General features: G+C 39.7%; 1 long non-coding RNA gene across 4 annotated transcripts in view; it reads right to left on the minus strand.

Annotated features, from left to right (window-relative positions):
- Window positions 1-21,805, minus strand: part of LOC126994347 (uncharacterized) — a 23,427-nt gene extending 1,622 nt beyond the window's left edge. The window contains exons 1-7 of one of the 4 annotated variants that reach the window (XR_007749036.1): window positions 21,661-21,805; window positions 18,138-18,351; window positions 17,501-17,617; window positions 11,138-11,286; window positions 3,485-3,562; window positions 3,047-3,102; window positions 1,468-1,696 (exon numbers count right to left, since the gene is read on the minus strand). This is a non-coding gene — a long non-coding RNA (uncharacterized LOC126994347). Of the gene's footprint in view, window positions 1-1,467; window positions 1,697-3,046; window positions 3,103-3,484; window positions 3,563-11,137; window positions 11,290-17,500; window positions 17,618-18,137; window positions 18,352-21,660 lie in introns of those variants that run through there. The other 3 variants (XR_007749038.1, XR_007749035.1, XR_007749037.1) reach the window with 3 other exon arrangements.
- Window positions 21,806-23,149: the final 1,344 nt, after the last annotated feature.

Consider the following 23,149-nt stretch of genomic DNA (forward strand, 5'->3'; position numbering starts at 1 on the left):
GTAAGGAGAAAGTTAAAACTACCACCTGGGTCATCAAACTGCCCCTGGAAATTCTCACAACTCCTACAAAAGCCTGTCAAATGTGTGCGCTTGGAACAATATTTTTTAAGAATGTGACTGTCAGATGCCAAAAAGGAGATCAATCGGGTTCTAATTGAGTGGTTTTGAAGGTTCATGGTACATAGGAAGGGTTAATCTATCACCAGGGTCATAAAACTACCCCTGGAAATGCCCAAAACTCCTACGGAAGCCTTAAATACAAGTCTCTCTCGGGATGGCTTTTTCAAGAATGTGAGCCTCGGACATCTCCGCTCCTCACATCAGCTACTTCCAAAGGCCGAACTCTTGTCACACCCACTTGCCGACACCTTGGGCCGCAAGAGTCACCATCCATAACTGATGACTGCGTATTTTGAGTAATTATCAAACCCAAAAGTCAGACCCATGTGTGCACCAAATAACTTTTTTTCATATTGGTTACTTTATTCAATTAGCGCGAATTTAGTTAGCGCGACCGCGTTCATCCACCTAATTCTCACGCTAAATGGGGCTCTACTGTACTAACATAGCTCATAGTAGTATTCCCACTTTTAATTAACATCTTGTACAGCAGTGTTTCTCTCTCCCTGTGAACTGTTTCCCTGCACATGAATGCCTCGGCTGTGACGGGTCTTCATCAACAGTGCTGCCAGTGAGTGGCCTCACCTGAACACGAGTCATCGCTCCACACAGCAGGTGACCTGACGAGCCTGGCCTGACAAGCACCTGACAGCTGCCCACCACCTTAACAATGAGGGAAATGACACTTGAGCGGCTTGACAGTTCAGGGCCAAGGCCGCCTCCACCCCCATTCCTATTCAAATACACTGGAATACCATTTTTGGGTGTGTTTGTATTGGTATAACTATTGATAGAAATCAAAGCATTCTCATTGTGATTGGAATACAAGGGAAAAGTATTTGTATTGTGCAAATAATTATCTGAGGAACACTTCAAAATCTATCATCTGTAATAGCAGGCGTTACAAGTCCACACAGCCTCCCGGGGGACTTGTTAGCACTGTGTTGAGTACAGGGTTATGAGCTCTTGTACATCTTTAGAACACTGCTGTTATGCCAAGAAGGTGTATTCATTCATGTCAAAACAGCCTTCTTGTTAGCACTGTGTTGAGTACAGGGTTATGAGCTACACTACCTTGTACATCTTTAGAACACTGCTGTTATGCCAAGAAGGAGTATTCATTCATGTCAAAACAGTATTTCTATTCACTGTAATTTGAAGTACTGTATTGGTATTGTAATCCACAACACTTGTATTCCTCCTGATCTTAGATAACTTTACAAAATTGCTAAACCCAATTATGACAAGATGTTATTTGTATTCATATTATAACAACTTCATATGTATTCAGTGTAATTTGAAGTAATTGTATCCTCCCTCCCTGGTCAGGGGGAGTCGCTTGGGGGGGTTGAGCCCACGGCACATCTTCCCGGCCCCACACAGCGTGGTAGCGTGAGGATTCGAACCCGCGTCGTCCATCACGCGGCGAATGTGGGTCCAGTACGCTATCACTTCGGCCTATTATTATTTTGTCATGTTGTTGTTGCCTGATGAGTGATATACCACCTTTACTGAGTCAGGTTCATCTGCTAGAGTTTAATGTGACCCTGCTGACAGTTTCACAAGACTTCTGCACCTGGAACAGGAAAACCACCCATGAAAAGCTCTGTTAGTAGTATTACACCGCACTGCTATATAAAAACCTTCACTTTTTGGGGGCACTGCGGAGGACATTTCTCGGTATGGCGGACATGGGATTCAATTGGTGGACGGTGTACCCCACTCTGACTGGGTTCATTTCAGTGGCCACATGCAATGACTGAACACGGGCGGTGGTCTGCCCACACCAAGGCTGTCTCAGGCTGGGCTGGGTCATGGGCGTAACATTGACCGTAAAGTGTCGGCAAATACGACACCTTGTGGTCACTTACGCCTGTGTCGGACGCGTCTTGGATTTTTTCCTTGGAGTAACCAATCTTGAATGTGGGGAAAGAAATGGCGGACATTGCCAACAACTGACTGACGCACAAGATAGTCCTACATTCATTTCTCTCCCTCTTTCTCCCTCCTCCTTCCTTCCCTCCCTCCTTCCTCCCTCCCTCCTCCTTTAGTCCTTGCCTCCTTCCTTCATTCCATCCTTTCCTCCATTCCTTCCTTTCCTTTTCTCTTCCTCTTTCCCTCCTTCTTTCCTTCAATCCCTCCTTCCTTCCCTCCCTCCCTCCTTTAGTCCTTGCCTCCCTTCCTTCATTCCATCCTTTCCTCCATTCCTTCCTTTCCTTTTCTCTCCCTCTTTCCCTCCTTCTTTCCTTCAATCCCTCCTTCCTTCCCTCCCTCCCTCCTTAAGTCCTTTCCTCCCTTCCTTCATTCCATCCTTTCCTCCCTCATTCCTCTCCCTCCCTTCCCTCTTTCCTTCCTTCCTTCCCTTCCCCTCCTACATACATACATACATACATAGTGAAGGAAGGCAGGAAGGTGACCTCTCTCCCCTGACCTCTCCTTGACCTTTTAATTGCTATTTCTGTGTTTAGTAAAAAAAAATTGATCCCATGTTTGTGTTCTTACAAACTGATACATTCTTACTGAGCTTCCTTCCTTCCCTCCCTCCCTTCCTTCCTTCCTTTATTACTGTTCTTTCTGTTATTCACTTGTTCTTTTCTCTCTCTGTTCCTTCCTTCTCTCCTTCCCTTTCCTTCCTATCTTTTTCCTTCCTTCCTTCCCTCCTTCATTCCTTCTTTCTCTCCCTCCTTCCTTCCATTCTTTCCCTTCCTTCCTTCATCCCTCCCTCCCTCCTTCCTTCCTCCCTTCTTTCCCTTCCCATTGCTCCTTCCTTCCTTCCTTCCTTCCTTCCTTCCTTTCCTCTCCCTCCCTCCTTCCTTCCTTCCTCAGAACAATCCATTACAGAAAGAAAATGAAGACAGGAAAACAAAGAAGCAAGGAAAATATTGATAAATGGAAAAGAAATAGAGGAAAATAAATTAACACTTACCAAGGAATTCCTGTGTCCTCCTCTTCTTCTTCTTCTTCTTCTTCTTCTTGTTCTCTCTGTAATTCAAGTAAGGAGTCATTGCTCTGTGTAAACCTTAAGATACATTTTACATATAAATATAAATTCCTTTCAACTTTGAACCCTTCCTTCCTTCCTTCCTTCCTTCCACACAGCCACTACCACCAGAGGGTCACTTCAGGGGTCGGGGTCAGAACCTTCCCAAGACACAGGGTCATAGTTTTAAACATTTTCCTGCCCAAACTTACAAATTTAAAACAACATTGTGGTATTAAGGCATCTTGAAAACATTCCAGTTGATGTGTGTGTGTGTGTGTGTTTGCAGTACCAAGGTGTTCCTGGCTGCAAACTTTCCCTCCTTATTATCAAAATTCCTTGACTGCTCGTTAACCATTTTAGAAAAAATAAATTAACACTCACCAATGGGTTCCTCCTGTGTTCCTCGTCTTCTTCCCAGTCCTCCTCCTCCTCCTCCTCCTCTTCTTCGTTTGGTAGTGTCTGCAAATCAAGTTTGGTGTCAATTAACTGTGTAAACATCAACATACTTTTTATTTTTACAGTATAAAAAAAAAAATAAAAAAAAAAGCCCATCACTCACTGCTCCAAAATGATATCATTATAAACTGGGTGCAACTCCAGCGTGTGGTGTACCCAGTGCAGTCTAGCCCAGTATCACAAGTCTACAAAATGACCTGACCTGTCTCCCAAAACCTAGTCCTGATTTGAGTATGTAATGACCTAACCACAATGTCCAGGCTGAAGCTCCTAGGCCAGAGGAGTGCGCACGCCTTTTTGAGGGTGTCAGATGCCTGAAATAGCATATTTTTACTGTGCAAAGCAGGTGAAGTCACTCAAATTTATCTATTTGTATATATTTCATGGTGGCAAAATTTAAATTATCAGTTTCATTTTCACCAGTGACACGAATTTGTGGCTGTTTTTCACAATAGAATTTCACTCTAATAAGTGAATCAGACCCCACAGAGATATTACCAGAGTGTGTAGGAATGAATACAAAGATAACCACATACTTTGATTTAACTCTAGGATGTCTCGTGGATCATCAATAAATAAAAAACAAAATATCTGGACAGGCCACTCTTGAGCCCGTTACCTTCAATGACACCCCAAAACAGTCCCTGTGCCAAGTGTGTACCCCATATTTTGGTTGTGTTAGGTGTGCCTATTAGCAACTACTACTATTTTTACTGAACGAGGGACACATGATCCATATAAACCATTAATACTACCTAATAATATTAAACAAATTATATACGTGCTACCAGGGAATCATGAGGATTAATGTTATTGTAATTCTCACGTTTACTCAACCCTACTAAACCTATCCACCCAGCGCCCACCTAGCCTCCAGCAGGTGCCCACCCTGGCTCGCATAACCATAGCAGGGCACGATAACAGAAAACCTTATTCCCGATAACCGATAACTGATAATGGAAAACCTTATCAGTGATAACCGATATTCATTAACTGGAAACACAAATATAGGCGATAACCGACACCCGATATTAATCCACAATTCCGATACTATCTAGCGACAAGTCCGATAGGCGAAAACGATACTATATTGATATTTCAAATAAAAAACATAGATGAATTCATATTTTCATTATCTGTATTTTTAAAAACTTACAAAATCTGAAAACCACACGTTGACACGTGCATATGGACGGTAATACTAGAAACGCCTGAACCGGTGTTGTGTTATTTGGCGTCCCCACCGACAAACAGTGGTCTCTCGTGAACTGCGCATGCTCAGACCAGCAAGCGTAGACCTGAACAGTCTCACAAAGCTTTTTAACCGTAATTTAGAGTTGCTGGAAGGCTGAATCAGACATACAGTACCACTACCACCATCCCCGATGTTTCTAGATCGACACTCTGTACGAGTTGTATTTATATGTACAGAGTGTCGTTCTAGAAACAGCAAGGATGGTGGTACTGTATGTCTGATTCAGCCTTCCAGCAACTGCTCTTAATGTGTAGGTCTTAATGTGTAGGTCTGAGTGTAGGTAGGAACAACCCCTCACATAACTATTGCTTAAATGACACTCTCATAAGTAGGTCTGGGTGCGAGAGGGATTTAGGGGTCTTAGTGAGCTCTGATCTCCGTCCAAGGGCACAATGCATTCAAGCTAGAAATCGAGCTAATAGGGTACTGGGATTTATTTCAAGGAGCGTAAGCAACAGAAGCCCCGAAGTCTTCCTCAAACTATATTTAGCATTAGTTAGACCTCATCTTGACTATGCGGTTCAGTTCTGGTCACCTTACTATAGAATGGATATCAAAATGTTAGAATCGGTGCAGAGGAGGATGACTAAGATGATTCAGGGGTTGAGAAACTTGCCATACGAGGAAAGACTCAAACAGTTAAACTTGCATTCTCTAGAAAGGCGAAGGGTGCGTGGAGACATGATCGAGGTTTATAAATGGATGAAGGGCTTTAATAAGGGAGACATTCATAAGGTTTTGTTGGTAAGAGAACCGGGTAGGACACGAAGTAATGGGTTTAAACTGGATAAATTCAGATTCAACAGGGACATAGGCAAAAATTGGTTTACTAACAGGGTGGTGGATGAGTGGAATAGGCTTAGCAGTCATGTGGTGAGTGCCAATACAATTGTCACATTCAAAAATAGACTAGATAAATTCATGGACAGCGATATTAGGTGGGGTTAGATACACGGGAGCTTAGGGTCAAAGGAGCTGCCTCGTACAGGCCTACCGGCCTCTTGCAGACTCCTGCGTTCTTATGTTCTTATGTTCTTATGTTAAAAAGCTTTGTGATACTGTACAGGTCTATGCTTACTGGTCTGAACATGCGCAGTTCACAAGAGACCAGTGTTTGTTAACACAAGCGCCAGCTTTTGACGATGGGACACCAAATAACACAACACCGGGTGCCTTCAATACCATGGCATGCTCACAAACAAATATGGAATATCAAATTTGAGGTAGTGAATAATCATTTTGGGGGCAAAGTTAAATGATTTTTCTCTTTGATATATTGATTTTTGAGTCTAACATAAAAAAATAACCTAGTATTTTAATGTTGATGATCTAAGTACGAAATCTCTTCGCCAAAGATAATTCATACCCCCAAGTTTTTTCATAAAATACCGGGCACCCGGGCCACGCATGCGAGTAGGGAGGAGACTTTTTTTTTTTCCGAGGCGGAAAAAAAGTAGCGATTATCACTAGTTTGGTTACAAAAATAACGAAGATACCGATATATATTTAAATAAGCAGTGGATGGCCGACAACCCGATTTTGTTATCAGTGATAAAGTATCGCGATAACGCCCAGCTATGCGCATAACTCACCACCCACCTTCCTGCAATTACAGCTGATAATGTAGTACTGCTAACACTTAATATAACACGTCACGTCGTAGGGTATTCGTATCTTACAATTTTACTGAACACCAGTCGACCTGTCCTCCCCCGCTCACCTCTGTTGCGCCTCCTCATTCCCAGTACTACTAAAATGGATTCGCTGAGGAGAAGCACCTTCCACAGGGAGAGCGTGTCAGTTTTCCCTGTTCCTCACTGGCTGACAGCCACTGATGAGGCTGCTGGCCAATACCAAATTTAAAGTGCATATTTCACACCTTTTCTTTCTCCTTATTTTGTCCATGCAAACAGTTTAATACTTACTAAAAAATGGTCATTATCGTAAATAAATCTGTCTCAGGAAAACAAATAACCAGTGAGACTGGCAAGGAGGAAGAGCTCACCATGCTGTGACCAGTGACAAAATTGATGTGTGTGTGTGTGTGAGTGTGTGTGTGTGTGTGTGATATACCCAATACCCACTACATATATATATATATATATATATATATATATATATCTATATATATATATATATATATATATATATATATATATATATATATATATATATATATATATATATATATATATATATATATATATATATATATATATATATATATATATATATATATATATATATATATATATATATATATATATATATATATATATATATATATATATATATATATATATATATATATATATATATATATATATATATATATATATATATATATATATATATATATATATATATATATATATATATATATATATATATATATATATATATATATATATATATATATATATATACCGGCTAGAACTTACTTTAGTTATACAATCGTGAGGTGTACCAATAACCATCCGCCTTAAAGGCAAACTAAAACAAACCGACACTAAAACACTTGCATTTACTGAGACCAAGCACTTAAACACAGAATAAAACTATAAAGCATAAAAGTGGAAACACATGGGTACAGCACCACACACCGGCTATCTGATTTCCAGCTTTCGAGCCATAACTCACTTCTCAAATAAATTCACACCACAATGAACAATTAATACGTCCTCACACAACTAGTGAGCTTATGTTACAAAATAAAACTAGAACAATACTTATGTATGGCCGACCCACGAAAGACCAACACCTTGCCACCTCCGCTTCCAGAACACAACTAACTAACTCCGGTACCCCAACTACCGATGAAAGCCGTAGGCTGACGTGGCAGCATTCAACCATCGGTTGAATGCTAACGATGAACAATAGTATAAACAACCATTCCCAACCTAGGGTCTTACGGTTATTGCCCACGTACAAAGGCCTGCAAGGCATGAGCCTGATACAGGTGAAAACTAATTAGATAATTATGGTTATTTGCCTCACACCTCCCTCCTAAAGATAAAACCACAGGTCTTCATCATATAAAACAAAAGTTTACAAAATAAGAATATACGAAAATATTACATTTCTATGTGAGAGCCCGAGACAATGCATCTGCAATCACATTATGGCATCCCTTAATGTGACGAATTTCCAAATCATATGGTTGTAGAGCCAAACACCATCTGGTAAGCCTTTGGTTCTTATTTTTCATCCTGTTTACAAAAGTTAAGGGATTATGGTCACTATATACAATTATTTTACTATTACTATGTCCAAGGTAGACCTCAAATTTTTCTAAGGCAATCAACAAAGCAAGAGCCTCTTTTTCAATTGTAGAATAGTTGCATTGATGTGCTTTAAATTTTGAAGACAAATAACATACAGGGTGTAGGATTTTATAAGAACTCTCTTGCAACAATACTGCACCAGTAGCATAATCACTTGCATCCACTTGCAGAAGAAAGGGTTTACTAAAGTCAGGACTTTTAAGTACAGGTTTGGAAGTTAGGATCCATTTAACTTTGTTAAAAGCCTCTTGACATCTTTCTGACCAAACAAATGTTCTTTTCGGACTCACAAGATCTGATAATGGAGCAATTACATCAGAAATTTTGACAAAATGACGGTAGTAACCAGCCATGCCAATAAATCTTAATAATTGCCTTCTATTACTAGGTACAGGTAAATCATTTATGGCGGCTACCTTTGCATCTATTGGGGCCACTCTTCCCCTTCCAACCACATGCCCCAGAAAACTCAAGCTACCATATCCAAATTCACTTTTAACTAGGTTGATGGTAAGGTGGGCTTCTCTAAGCCTCTGAAACAAACCTCTGAGGGTTAACATGTGTTTTTGCCAGTCATTAGAGACAGTAATTATATCATCAAGATAACCATACACATTTTCCAACCCATCAATCACATTGGTGATCAATCTTTGAAAGGTACAAGGTGCATTACGTAATCCAAATGGCATTACTCTATATTGGTACAAGCCGTCAGATGTTACAAAAGCACTGATGCTCTTTGCATTATCAGTTAATGGCACTTGATAGTAACCCTTTAGCAGGTCAATTTTTGTCAAGAACATAGCATTTCCAACGGAATCTATGATGTCGTCAATTCGAGGAAGGAAACGAGTCACTCCTAGTTCGGGCATTAACTTGGCGATAGTCCGTACACATTCGCATGGACCCATCTGCTTTAGGAACCAATATGCAAGGAGAAGCCCACTCACTCTTACTCTTCTCAACCAAATCATGCTTCAACAGAAATTGAACTTCTTCTCTCAATATATCTTTTTTTTGGGGTGACATCCTGTATGGTGCTGTGTTTTCAATCAACACAATGTCATGCTCCATAACAGTACTTTGACTTGGAACATCAGAACATAAATCTCTAAACTCACACAAAAGTTCCTTAATATCATATTTCTGTTCTGCACTCAAATGGACAAGTTTACTTTCTAAATTCGACAGAGCATTAGAATTATTAAGCTTCACATTACATTTTACATCAAAGTCACAATTAATAGGTTCATCATACGCAACATCCTGACACAATGCCTGTCCTTGACCTTCACTATGACCCTCTTCCTGGCCATCATCTCTAGAACAATATTCTTTCAACAAATTCACATGTACAACTCTCTTAGTTTTACGACGCCCTGGAGTAGATATTACATAATTAAGGTTACCCTCTTTTCCAATCACTTCATATGGGCCCTGGTATCTTGCCTATAGTGGGAATTTTATAATGGGCAAAAACAACAAAACCTTATCTCCCACATTAAATTCTCTTTCAACAGCAGAAACATCATGGTGAACCTTCATTTTTCTCTGCGCAACTGACAAATTCTCACTTGCAAACTCCTGCATATGCTTTAATCTATCTCTTAATTTTGCCACATAATCACTTAGATTGGTATCCTTTTCTTCATCTATCCAGCTCTCATGCAGCAATTTTAATGGTCCCCTTACATCTCTTCCAAAGAGTAGCTCATTTGGGAAAACCCTAGACTTTCTTGTGTAGTATTACGGATAGCATACAACATTAATGGAACTCCTTCATCCCAGTCCTTAACAGACTCCAAACAATATTTCGTTAACATGGACTTCAAAGTTTGATGGAATCGTTCGAGCGCTCCCTGACTTTCTGGATGATAGCAGGAAGCTAAATGCTGCTTAATTCCTAGTGATGCTAAAACTTCCTTAAATATCTTGGAAGTGAAATTCGTGCCTTGGTCAGACTGGACTATTTTAGGGAGACCAAACTGCGTGAAGAATTTTATAAGGACAGAATAATAGATTTGGTGGTTATGCTTCTCAAGGGCACAGCTTCAGGATAGCGGGTTGTATTGTCCATGATAGTTAGCAATACTGATGTCCCTTTCTGGTTTTCTCTAAGGGACCCACACAGTCTATAATTACCCTATGAAATGGTTCAGAAACCACCGGGATGGGTTGCAATGGAGCTCGAGGCATTACCTGATTTGGCTTACCAGCAATCTGACAAATGTGGCAGTTCTTACAAAATTTTGCAACATCAGAACTCACTCCTGGCCAAAAGAAATACTTCAGTATCTTATACAATGTCTTCTTAACACCAAGATGACCACCTATATGATCGTGAGCTAAACTAAGGACTCTGTCACGATAACATGTTGGCACTACAATTTGGGTAACAATATGCCATGTCTCACTTTTGGGGACCTCTGGAGGATGAAATTTTCTCATAAGAATACTTGATTTAAGAAAATAACAGACCGACTCATCTTCACTCTCAGCCTCCGAGACTGCCCTATCCAACAGTTTGCCTAAAGAGGGATCTGCCCTCTGAGCCTCCACCAACATCTCACGAGTCACAGGAACATCACCCTTCTCTACCGAAGACTTTATCTCACTACTGGAAGTACTAACAGGCTCCTCAACCATCTCATCATGAATAGCCTCATTAGGAATACCTTATCCAAATCAAGGTCAACATCAGTATCCTTGACAGCGTTCATTGATTGGCTCCTAGTGACAATACAAGAGGAACAATCCAGGATTCTGTTCTGTCAACTTTACTGCAGGGTCAAAAGTTAAGGGATTAGAACAGACTACAGGATCCGGAATTATACGACAACCAGCAATATCGTTGCCTAGCAGAAAGGTAACTCCCTCAACAGGCAAAGAATCCTGCACTGCAACAGTTACAACCTGAGAAATTATGCCAGCCTTTAGGTAGAGTCTACATAATGGTAGTGTGGTACATTCATTAATACCTTTCAGCACAACAAACTCCCCAGTGTACAAATCCTCAACAAAAGGAACAATACTCCTTACCACAATACTGTGCGAGGCACCTGTATCACGCAGGATACTGACAGGGATGGACGGACCGGCCTCAGAGGCTGACACACTACCCTCAAATCGGAATGGTTGGAACAGCTGTTGACACTTATTAGACGTGGTTAAAACAGGATCACTCACATCTGCTGGTTTAAAGACATAATTAATAACAGGTTTTATATCGGACCTACTCTGATCTTTCTTCTCCAACTTAGGACAACTTGCCACAAAATGACCTGGCTTCTTGCAGTAATTGCAAATTTTAGTGTCAAAACTTGCACTGTTCACACTTTTCCCAACATAATCAGTACTCAAAGGCTTACCAACATGTCGAGTTGTGTTCTGGTCAGGATAACTCTTTCTGTTAGCCTTATGAATTAGATTATAGTTTTCAGCTAAGAAAGCTGCTCTATCAAGTGAATCTAGCTCTTTTAACATAAATATACTCTTATATCATATGGCAAGGTGTTCAAGTACTGTTCTAGCACCATAAGCTCACGTAACTGATCAAATGTGGTTACTCCACGAGATGCAATCCACCTATTATGCAATTTCCTCAGCAAATGTGCATACTCAATAAAAGTCTGATTGGGAGTCCTGGCAGAGTTACGAAATTTAGACTGATAAAATTCTGGAGTTAACTGGTAGGCTTGGAGGATAGATTCCTTGACAATACTGTAATCTTTCTGCTGGTCAGTCATCAAGGAGAGGTAGGTTGAGAGCCCTTTTCCTTTAAAGGAAGTCTGAGCAATTATGGGCCAATACCCTTTTGGCCATGACAAACTTGGCAACATTCTCAAACTGAAGGAAGTATTCCTCAGCATCAAGTTCATCAAATACAGGCACAAACTTACAGCACTTTGTCACATCAAATGCCTGCTCTCCAATAAGGCCCATTTCAGACTTCTTTTCAAGCATGGTCAACTGAAATCTTCTCTCCTTCTCTCTGTCTTCCAACTTCCGCTGCTCAACCTCTAACTCCAAAGCTCTCAGTGCATTTTCACTGAGACAGGTAGCCCCCTCCTCCTCACACAAATGTAAGGCCTCCTCCTTAATAACACTAGTATTTACCAGCATTTTAATCACAGCGTTCTTAATCTGAATCTTCCTCCAACTTTTCCTAACAGTAATTTCGTAATGCTCTGCCAAAGCAATCCACTCATCCTTCCTTAATGTACCTGCACTCAAAAACTCTAGTGATGGATTATCAATGAACTTTTGTACATTCATCTTAATATTATGCACGTACTCTCTATTGCAATAGATGGATCCCGGACAGGCCCCAATTTGTTACACCACCGGCTAGAACTTACTTTAGTTATACAATCGTAGGGTGTACCAATTACCATCCGCCTTAAAGCCATACTAAAACAAACCGACTATTATAACACTTGCATTTACTGAGACCAAGCACTTAAACACAGAATAAAACTATAAAGCATAAAAGTGGAAACACATGGGTACAGCACCACACACCGGCTATCTGATTTCCAGCTTTCGAGCCATAACTCACTTCTCAAATAAATTCACACCACAATGAACAATTAATACGTCCTCACACAACTAGTGAGCTTATGTTACAAAATAAAACTAGAACAATACTTATGTATGGCCGACCCACGAAAGACCAACACCTTGCCACCTCCGCTTCCAGAACACAACTAACTAACTCCGGTACCCCAACTACCGATGAAAGCCGTAGGCTGACGTGGCAACATTCAACCATCGGTTGAATGCTAACTATTAATATAGTATAAACAACCATTCCCAACCGAGGGTCTTACGGTTATTGCCCACGTACAAAGGCCTGCAAGGCATGAGCCTGATACAGGTGAAAACTAATTAGATAATTATGGTTATTTGCCTCACAATATATATATATATATATATATATATATATATATATATATATATATATATATATATATATATATATATATATATATATATATATATATATATAGGCATCAACTCTCAGTGATTTTACTATACTAGGCTACTACTACCCTACTCACCTAGACTTACATGAGCCCACCCACGTAACCACATTACTCACCACCAACCACCATGAGAAAAATCACCCCTCACACAAACCATTTCACAATATATATCAAAGCATTTGTGATCATATTTTTACAAATTTTTTCAACACTTTCTCATCTGGTATAATCCATTACCCAATATCGGACCATCTACCAATTTTCCTTAATGTTAAAGTTCCCTCTAAATCTAAGAATCTACATAAAATTGAGTTTAGGGTAATAAATCAAACAAATAAACAAGAATTTGCTCAAAAATCAATATGATCAATTGGAATGCTCTCCTTAATGAGCACGATGTCAATGACAACTGTAAAATTTTCTTAGACAATATTAAAAAAGCTTTTAGTGATTGTTTTCCACTTAAATCTAAATTGATAACTGAAAAAAGATTAAACAATCCCTGGATATCACAGGCAGTACTAAACTCTATAAGGACAAAAAATTATCTATTTAAGGACTATAAAATTGGTGCTGTCACCGAGGCTCAATACAAACAATACCGTAACATCCTAAATAATACTATAAAACAAGCTAAAAAATCTTACTATATGGCTCAATTCACTAGTTTTAAAAATAACACCCGTAAAATATGGCGAACAATCCACCAACTTTCTAATCATGACCATAAGAAGAGTTCCACAAATAACATAATCTATAATTGTAAAAAACTCTCTGAACCTTTACAAATTGAACAAGCTTTTAATGAATTTTACACAAATGTTGCGCCTAAAATAGATCACAGTCTACCACCTTCCACCACAGACCCTCTCAGCTTTCTTCAAGGTGACTTTCCTCATTCAATGACAATTCCTATAATTATCCCCCAAGATGTAATTACTGTAATTAATTCCCTTAAAAACAAAAAGTGCAATGTGCATGAAATCCCAGTATCTGTATTAAAACCAGCAAAACCAACTTGCAATACCCTTGTCCATACTCTTTAATAATTCTATCAATAATGGTAAATTTCCTCAACTCCTAAAACATGCAACTGTTGTCCCCATCCATAAGAAAGGTCCCAAAGATGAACTAAGTAATTATAGACCAATATCCTTACTAAATGTTTTTCTAAGATCTTTGAAAAGTAATGAGAAAATTCCTCATAAATTTTCTTGAAACTAAAACATACTTAATCCAAGTCAGTTTGGTTTTCGTCGTGGTCTAAACACTTTCGATGCCTTGAGAACTTATTCAGAAGAAATCTATAAAACTTTAGATAATAAACAGTCATTATTAAGCATCTTTGTTGACTTCACCAAAGCTTTTGATACAGTCAGACACGATATATTATTACGTAAGTTGTATTACTATGGAATTAGAGGTATTATTCATGGCTGGTTTCAGGATTACTTGTCCCACAGAACTCAATCAACCAAATTCCACACTTGTCTATCTGCATCTCTACCTCTTCAATACGGTGTTCCACAGGGCAGTGTCTTGGGTCCAATCCTGTTTCTCTTATATATAAATGATATTACTTACATATTTACAAACCTTAAAACAATCCTTTTCGCAGATGACTCAACCTTAAATATTACTGGTGAAAATCCTACTGACATGATACATATAGCAAACACTGACCTACAAACCTTTCATAAATGGTGTCTGAGTAATAGATTAACAGTGAACTTAAACAACACATTTTATATGCTGTTTACTAATAAGTCACCATCAATGCTTCCGTCCTATTTTTTTCCCAAGACATTATAAGCAGAACTAATAAACATACATTATAAGGAATAACGTATGATGATACCATGACCTTTATTCATCACGTAACAAACCAAATCCTTAAATTATCCAGGCTAGTATCTCTGTTATATCAATTTTTATAATTAATTCCCATTGATGTTTTGAAAATGTTTTATAACGCACATGTCTTACCACACCTGTATTACTGTACGCCTATCTGGTGCAACACCAACCCCACACACCTGTTACATCTGTTTAGACTTCAAAAGAAAATAATAAAATTATTACAAACAGCGACTACTTTGCCCACACAACCTCTCTTTAAAGAAACAAATTCCTTAAAACTTTTTGACATAAATAAGCTACAAATTGGGATTTACATGTATAAAAAGATCAAAAGTGAAACCTCCGTGTCTTTACAGCCACAACATACTTATTTCACCCGTACTCATGAAAATTTACGTACACCTGCCCATAATTTAACACTTTTTCAACACTCACTTTCTTATTCAGGACCTAAAACATGGAATTCTATTCCTAATAATATTAAAGCTCTAAATTCAATACACTCCTTTAAAGAACAATTTAAAAAACATATTCTTCTCAATTATAATTATTAAGTCCATGTATCATCTGTCAGAGTGTGTCCTCAGCTTAATCAATTATTACCTTATACTATTATTATTGTATTAATACTATTACTACTTACATTATCAGTTACAGTACTACCATATTATTTTTATAAATCAATTACAATTTTTGTACTAATGATATTGTGTTGATATTATCACTTTAATTATTATTTACACTACTATTATTTTATAATTATCACAATGTTAATTATTATTATTATTTCTATAACTTATTATTATTATTATTATTATTATTATTATTATTATTATTGTTATGCCGGACGTGTTACTTGGGTTCCGTGTCGCCGTCAGGAGACTCCGTGGGAGGGAGATATGTAAACACTTTGCACAGCTTCTGTAGTTTAATATTCTTCCTTAGTAGTACACTTCACTCTGACTCTTCACTTACCACTAGCTTACTATGACTGGGACTGGGCTCCTCTCGCCCTCTTCTCCTATATATATCCAGAACAGTACAGTCTAGAATGTTACAGTATATTTTAGATCATACAAGAACATGTAGCTAAAATATATGCGAGTTGGCAACACTTCCCGCCTGGCGCCTGGCCGCGCCCCGTGGGGCGCGGACGGCTCGCCTGCTCCCGCCCCTTGCTCGTTTCTCCAGGAGCCTTCTAGAGGCCTATGGTCGCAGGAAGCTTCCAGCATAACATTATTATCATCATTTTACTTTTGTCATATATTATATGTTTGTATATATATATATATAAATATATATATATATATATATATATATATATATATATATATATATATATATATATATATATATATATATATATATATATATATATATATATATATATTTTTTTTTTTTTTCATTACTCTCAATATATATTTTCTTTTTTACTATTGATTAAAACCGGCACCTAAGTTTCCAGTACTGCCCAAAAGCATACAGCTTTAAATGGGCTCCCTGCACTAGTAAATTATTGTAAATACATAATTGTATAAAAAGGGATAATAAAATGTTTCAAATGTTTCATCTATTTGGGGGGATTTATATCATGGCACAAATTTGGCCCATCACTGGTACACAGTAAAGCCACCAATTTGGCCCGTCGCTGCTACAGTAGAGCCACAAATTTGTCCCGTCGCTGCTACCAGGTTAAAGGAGTTATCTTTGTCACCAATAGCATGGGTAGTCTGAGGAAGAGGAGGAGGCAAGTGAGGTGGGGTGGCGGAGGTGGAGGCAGCGGCCGGTGACAGGAGCGCAGGTGAGGACAGACGGTGGCCGACGCAGGTTAAGAACAAATTTAAATAAAAATGAGACCGGGTGTTTCAGTTGTTTCCATGACCTACTAATGTATTAACCCAATAGCAGTGACGGGCCAAATTTGTGGCTTTACCGTGTAGCAGTGACAGGTCAAATTTGGGGCTTTACCGTGTAGCAGGGACGGGCCAAATTTGTGGCTTTACCGTGTAGCAGTGACAGGTCAAATTTGTGGCTTTACCGTGTAGCAGCGACGGGCCAAATTTGTGCCTTTACTGTGTAGCAGTGACGGACCAAATTTGTGGCTTTACTGTAGCAGTGACGGACCAAATTTGTGGCTTTACTGTGTAGCAGTGACGGACCAAATTTGTGGCTTTACTGTGTAGCAGTGACAGGCCAAATTTGTGGCTTTACTGTGTAGCAACAGGCCAAATTTGTGCCATGATTTAAACCCCAAAATAGATGATGTGTAAACTGATCACAAATGCTTTGATATGTATTATGAAATGGTTTGTGTGAGGGGTGATTTTTTCTCATTTTTCTCGCTTAGAGGGACCATTAAGAAACATGATCCCCGCTGCTACAACCACTGGGTTAAAAGGCCTTTCCCTCTAAGCAAGGGGATGTACTGAACATTTTACAACACACTGGGTTACTAAGTGAGCTGAACAGTTTACAGCTCAATATAACTGGTTCACCCTTTGGGGGCTTCTGGCGGTGGTAATGAAGGCAGGGCAGGAAATGTGTAGAGAAAGCTTACCTATTCCTCCAAGCTGCTGAAAAGCTTGTTGGTGAAGAATTACTTGTCGGTGAAGAGACTGTTGTTGAGGTGAGGAGTGCCCTGTGTTATGGAACCTCCCAGCACTGCTACACCAACCTGCAAATGTGTGTCCACTCTCAAAGTCTTGTACCAGGAAAGACGGCATGGGATAATATATTATGAAATCTCTCTCTCTATCAAGGGCTGTAAAATAAAAGATAATTGATACTCTCTCTCTCATATTTGTTTTTTTACATACTTTTCTTCCTCTACACCCTCCCTCTCTCTCTCTCTCCCCTCATAACACTATACATACAGCCAGGCCTATACTTTGAGGCAGTGCCAACATTGCCAGACTGTTGTACTCAGCCTCTTATATTTACGGACTTCCAACACAAAATCTGTCTCCTGGTCCTCAATAACGAGATTCACTTATATTTATCATTAAAATAGTTCATTCCTCTTGTTTCTTGGCAATACAGTGTATTTGTATATGCATACAGTCTCTTACAAGCTGGATAATATTACACGTAATAGGAATGATAATAATGACAATAATAATAATTACAAGATAATTTAATACTAAGCTATTCTAACATAAAACTTATTCAAACCTAGCCATACTTGTTTTCCTTACCTCCCTTGGCTGGGCCTGGTGGTGGGCCCAAGCCGGCAAGTGTTTATAGCTGCCCCATCTTGCTTTCCCTTGGACAGTCCCATACAGTCCAGGATGATGGTGGTGGTCTTCAGGACAAGTAGTCTGTGGCAGCAGATTGAAACCCTCATCATCCATGACGCAGCGAACGCAGGACCGGCACGCTAACCACTCAGCCACCGTCTCCTTCCCTGGCCTGTGTTCCGACGCCAAATATGCAAAAAGTAAAAACATATGCCTCAATGTGTCATCCCAGATTATATATAAAGAGAATTAAATCTAAGTCATCCTAATCTAACCAAACTTTAATGAAACTAATCTAGCCTTAGCAAGCCAATGACAAAACACAATATAAACAGAAATGTATCTCCAGGTGTGTCCCCCCCAAGACCATATATTTAGAGAATTAAATCTAAGCTATCCTAACCTGCCCAAACTTTAATGAAACTAATCTAGCCTTAGCAAGCCACTGACAAAACACAATATAAACAGAAATGTATCTCCAGGTGTGCCCCCCCAAGACCATATATTTAGAGAATTAAATCTAAGCTATCCTAACCTGCCCAAACTTGCTGAGCTATCCTAACAAGACCTAACTTAACCTGGTTGTAACAAGGGCCCAAATTTGTGGCTTTACAGTGTACCAGCGACGGGCCAAATTCTTGCTATGATATGTAACTTGATATATTAAGAAGGATATAAACCCCACCATCAACCATCAGGATCCACCGGGAAGAAGCCTACCGGCGCAATAGGCCAAGACGTAAAAATAAATAAATAAATAAATAAATAAATAAATAAATAAATAAACAGATGATGCATTAACTGATCACAAATGCATTGATATATATTAAGAAGTGGTTTGTGTGAGTGATGATTTTTTTCTCATTTTTCTCGCTTAGAGGGAAGGGCCTTAAACCTAGTGGTGGAAGCAGCAGGGATCATGTTTCTTAATGGTCCCTCCAAGCGAGAAAAATGGAAAAAATTCACCCCTCACACAAACCATTTCATATTATATATAAAGCATTTGTGATCAGATTATGTATCATCTATTTTGGGGGGTTTATATCATGGCACAAATTTGGCCCGTCGCTGCTACACGGTAAAGCCACAAATTTGGCCCGTCGCTACTATGAGGTAAAGCCACAAATTTGGCCAGTAGCTGCTACACGGTAAACACACAAATTTGGCCCGTCGCTGCTACTCGGTAGAGCCACAAATTTGGCCCATAGCTGCTACACGTTAACGACACAAAGTTGGCACGTCGCTGCTACACGGTTAAGCCACAAATTTGGCCCGTCGCTGCTATATGGTAAAGACACAGGTTTGGCCCATCGCTGCTACATGGTAAAGCCACAAATTTGGCCCGTCGCTGCTACACGGTAAAGACACAAATTTGACCCATCACTGCTACCAAGTTAAGAAACATGATCCCCACAGCTACCGGGTTAATCGTACCTGCCGTGCGCTCTACTACCACAATGAAATAAAACAAATATATACAGCGTTGCACCCCAAGACAATATTTTAAGAGGCGGGGAGTATGGAGATGACTGTAGCCACCTCTCCCGCCAGTGACATCAACGGCAGTGTGGTGAGAGGCCTATCCTGCCTATTTATCCTAAACAAGTGGGTGTTATTCCAGAAAAAAACACCCAAGTCTCATCATTTCACACTTATTTATATATTCAAGGGCTGAAAAATATCGGAAACATTAACAAAAAAAATGCCCGGTCAGCACTAAGTTATCCTAACCTTGGATTAAACTTAGATTTTAACATAACCTCCTGTGAGAGCAAGATAAAAATTGACAGACAAAATAGGTCAATTCCGGCCCTCGCGGTATCATGAGCAGACCTCCAGAATAACACCCGATGGTCTAGGATAAAAAAGTTGGAAAATTTCATTTAGTCGGCGCAACATCTGTGGTCATATGCCGGAGAGAGACAGAAGGGGAAGGAATTAAAGAAGGGAACAGATCCCAGGAGACGGGACACAACCCCCAATTAACACCTGGTACACTGCTGGGTGGACAGGGGCATAGGGTATCGGAAAAGCCTCCCAAATTTTCCCACTCTGCCCGGGAATCGAACCCAGGCTCTCTCGGTTGTGAGCCGGGTGTGCTAACTGCTAACCACTGCACCACAAGCCCCAGGTCTAGGATAAGATGTTGGTCATCACTAAGTTATCCTAACCTTGGATTAAACTTAGATTTTAACCTTAACCTCCTGTGAGACCAAAGTAAATCTTGACAGGCAAAATACAGGTTCATGCCAGCCTTCACAGTACCAGGAGCATGTATAACTCTAGAATGACACCCGATGGCCTAGGGTAAGCACATGTGGTCAAGTCAACAACGCTAACCTACATACTCCCCCTTAGAGTTAATAGGTTCACCACCCCGGGTCATCACCACCACATGCATCACCTAAAATCACCACAATCACCATCAATACCACCTCAGACACACATGAAATCACAACCATGACGATGAAAACGCAAAAAAATCAAGAGAAATAACACTGAAATAAATAAATCTGAAAAATTCGTAAAATTCACCCCGCCCGCTAGACGAGTCACCCTTAAAACACTTCTAGCTCACGTTAACCTTCAATATTTCCCTTCCCTTTCCTTTCCTTCCCTCCCCTTTCCTTCCCTTCCCTCTCCTTCCTTCCCTTCCCTCTCCTTCCTTCCCTTCCCTTTCCTTCCCTCTCCTTCCTTCCCTTCCCTCTCCTTCCTTCCCTTCCCTCCCCTTCCCTTCACCCCATATCTGCAATAATACAACACAAATACACCCTAACCCTTAATATAGGAGTACCCAGGCATCTTACACTGGTCAAAACTCACGGATATAAGGTCACGTATGGTTCGCTCCATCACGCCCTTATGACCTCACCGCTAAACGCCCATAATTCAATATCTAAGACACTCACACCTCATTTGACCCCATACATTAGGTCATTCAGCTTAGTTCTCCCTCTCATAGTGTTCAAAGTTCTTAGGTGTTATTGATAACTGATATAATATTAATACGTCACATATGGTTCGCTCCGTCACGCCCTTATGACCTCACCGCTAAACGCCCATAATTCAACATTTAAGACACTCACACCTCATTTGACCCCATAAATTAGGTCATTCATCTCAGTTCTCCCTATCATAGTGCCCGAAGGTCTTAGAGGTCATTAATAATTAAGGTCATATATGGAGCCGGACACCCCAAGCCAGTTATATACGTGACCTTTCTGACCTTACCGGCTTATATCCCGCTCTCCAACTTCACACACAGGAATGCAATGCACGTGTCGGCATGCCCTTCAAGCCCCGTGCCGCTACGTACTCTAGTTTACCGGAAATCAGTAAAAAACGATGAACTTCTGAACAACCACGGCGGCCATTTAAATCCACCTCTCCCCCCACCGATACATGTTTCCCTATTTCCACCTATTACAAGCCTTAATTCACTGCCCTCACCCACTCAAAACAATCACAAGGGACTATTTACCGTTTCTAGATGCATGGCTCCCTCGGCAACAGGATAATTCGCTTCAAAAAACACAAAAATAACACACCAGCCTCCTCCCTCCACGGCTGGGGCCGGGTGTGTACGAGAAATGCCTCCTCGGGGAAATAAGTTGCGATACTACCCACTACACATGTCCAATGGGGTAAAGACAGCAAAAAACGTCTTAATTTGCCTTGATTTAAGTCTCTTTAACCACCTGTGATCTATATATAAGCGTTGAGATTGCCCAAACCAGGAGTGAGTATCAGCTCAGAGTAGTTCCTCCTATGTAATCTCCTATGTGTTTGTTTTAAAGCCTTCTACTGATTTCAAGTGTTTATCTGATGTATTTGCAGTGTATTGAAGTCGCAAAGGGACAGTTAAACGATAGCAGTGAGTGATATATTGAAAATTAAGCAGTTTCAAGTCCCCTTTGCGAGCTATTTTTCGGCTGCGAGCTGATTCCTGCCAGCTCAATAGATTCTCGTACTTGAATTAAATGACCCTGGAACTGTCTTTTCCGCTCCAATAACTAGATTTATTTAGAGATAGGGTCGAAATGTTTAATTAATAGGGCTTTCTTTGCAGTGCTTAGGTATATTATCGCTGACATAAATAGTTTTAGTTTAACCTCGGAAACATTAATTACTCTATTTAACTGCCCCTTTGCCCTTTTATCGCGTGTCCTGTCATTAGTAAACCCCAATTAAGTCCTGCCGGGGCCTTAATAACAGCGGTAAGGCCTTGGAATCATTATTATTCGTTATTAATGGGTTGGTCTGGGTCTGGGTCTCGGCACATGTTGTGAACGAAACTGCAGAAAGTATAAAATCCTATCACTCTTCAGCACGGGCTTACAATATGATGTAATGAGCTTATATGTGGGAATAATGGCTTCAGGGAGTTCTTAATACACTTAGTAGTCTCCCTTAAGTGAAGCATGGAGGGAGGGAGGGAGAGGAGATAGAGGAGGAGGAAGGAAATGAATCACGTATTAATTAGATCTTAAAGCCATTGGTTACAACGTTTCTTCCTGTATAAACTGGTAATTATATCGCTTTTCTCTTTAATTAAACCTAAAACCGTGTAAATAATGGCTTTGAAATATTTAATAAGGAAAGATGGACGTTGGAACAGGAAAACTCATTGTTGTACCTCAAAACTAATTGTTCCAACCTTTACATAGATTTACATAGAAAATCAGACCACACAGACCCCATGGTCCAGACTTGGTGGTCTGTCCTTAAACCTAAGTGATTTTACATTAATCAGAAGGCTCCAAAACGTTGCATTTCTACTCTAGTTGATATTAAGTTGAAGGATATATGCTGAAATGCTATATCTTATGCTATCAAGCTGATTTAAACTTACGGTCACATGCTGACTTCATGATGCATGCTGACTTGAAATAAAGGTCACAATATATGCAGTAAGTTGAGTTCAATGACGGCATTGTTCACTTGTATAATTCCTATGGTGAGCCTATAAA

This window comes from Eriocheir sinensis, unplaced genomic scaffold, assembly GCF_024679095.1.
Source record: "Eriocheir sinensis breed Jianghai 21 unplaced genomic scaffold, ASM2467909v1 Scaffold779, whole genome shotgun sequence".
NCBI classification, from domain to species: domain Eukaryota; kingdom Metazoa; phylum Arthropoda; class Malacostraca; order Decapoda; family Varunidae; genus Eriocheir; species Eriocheir sinensis.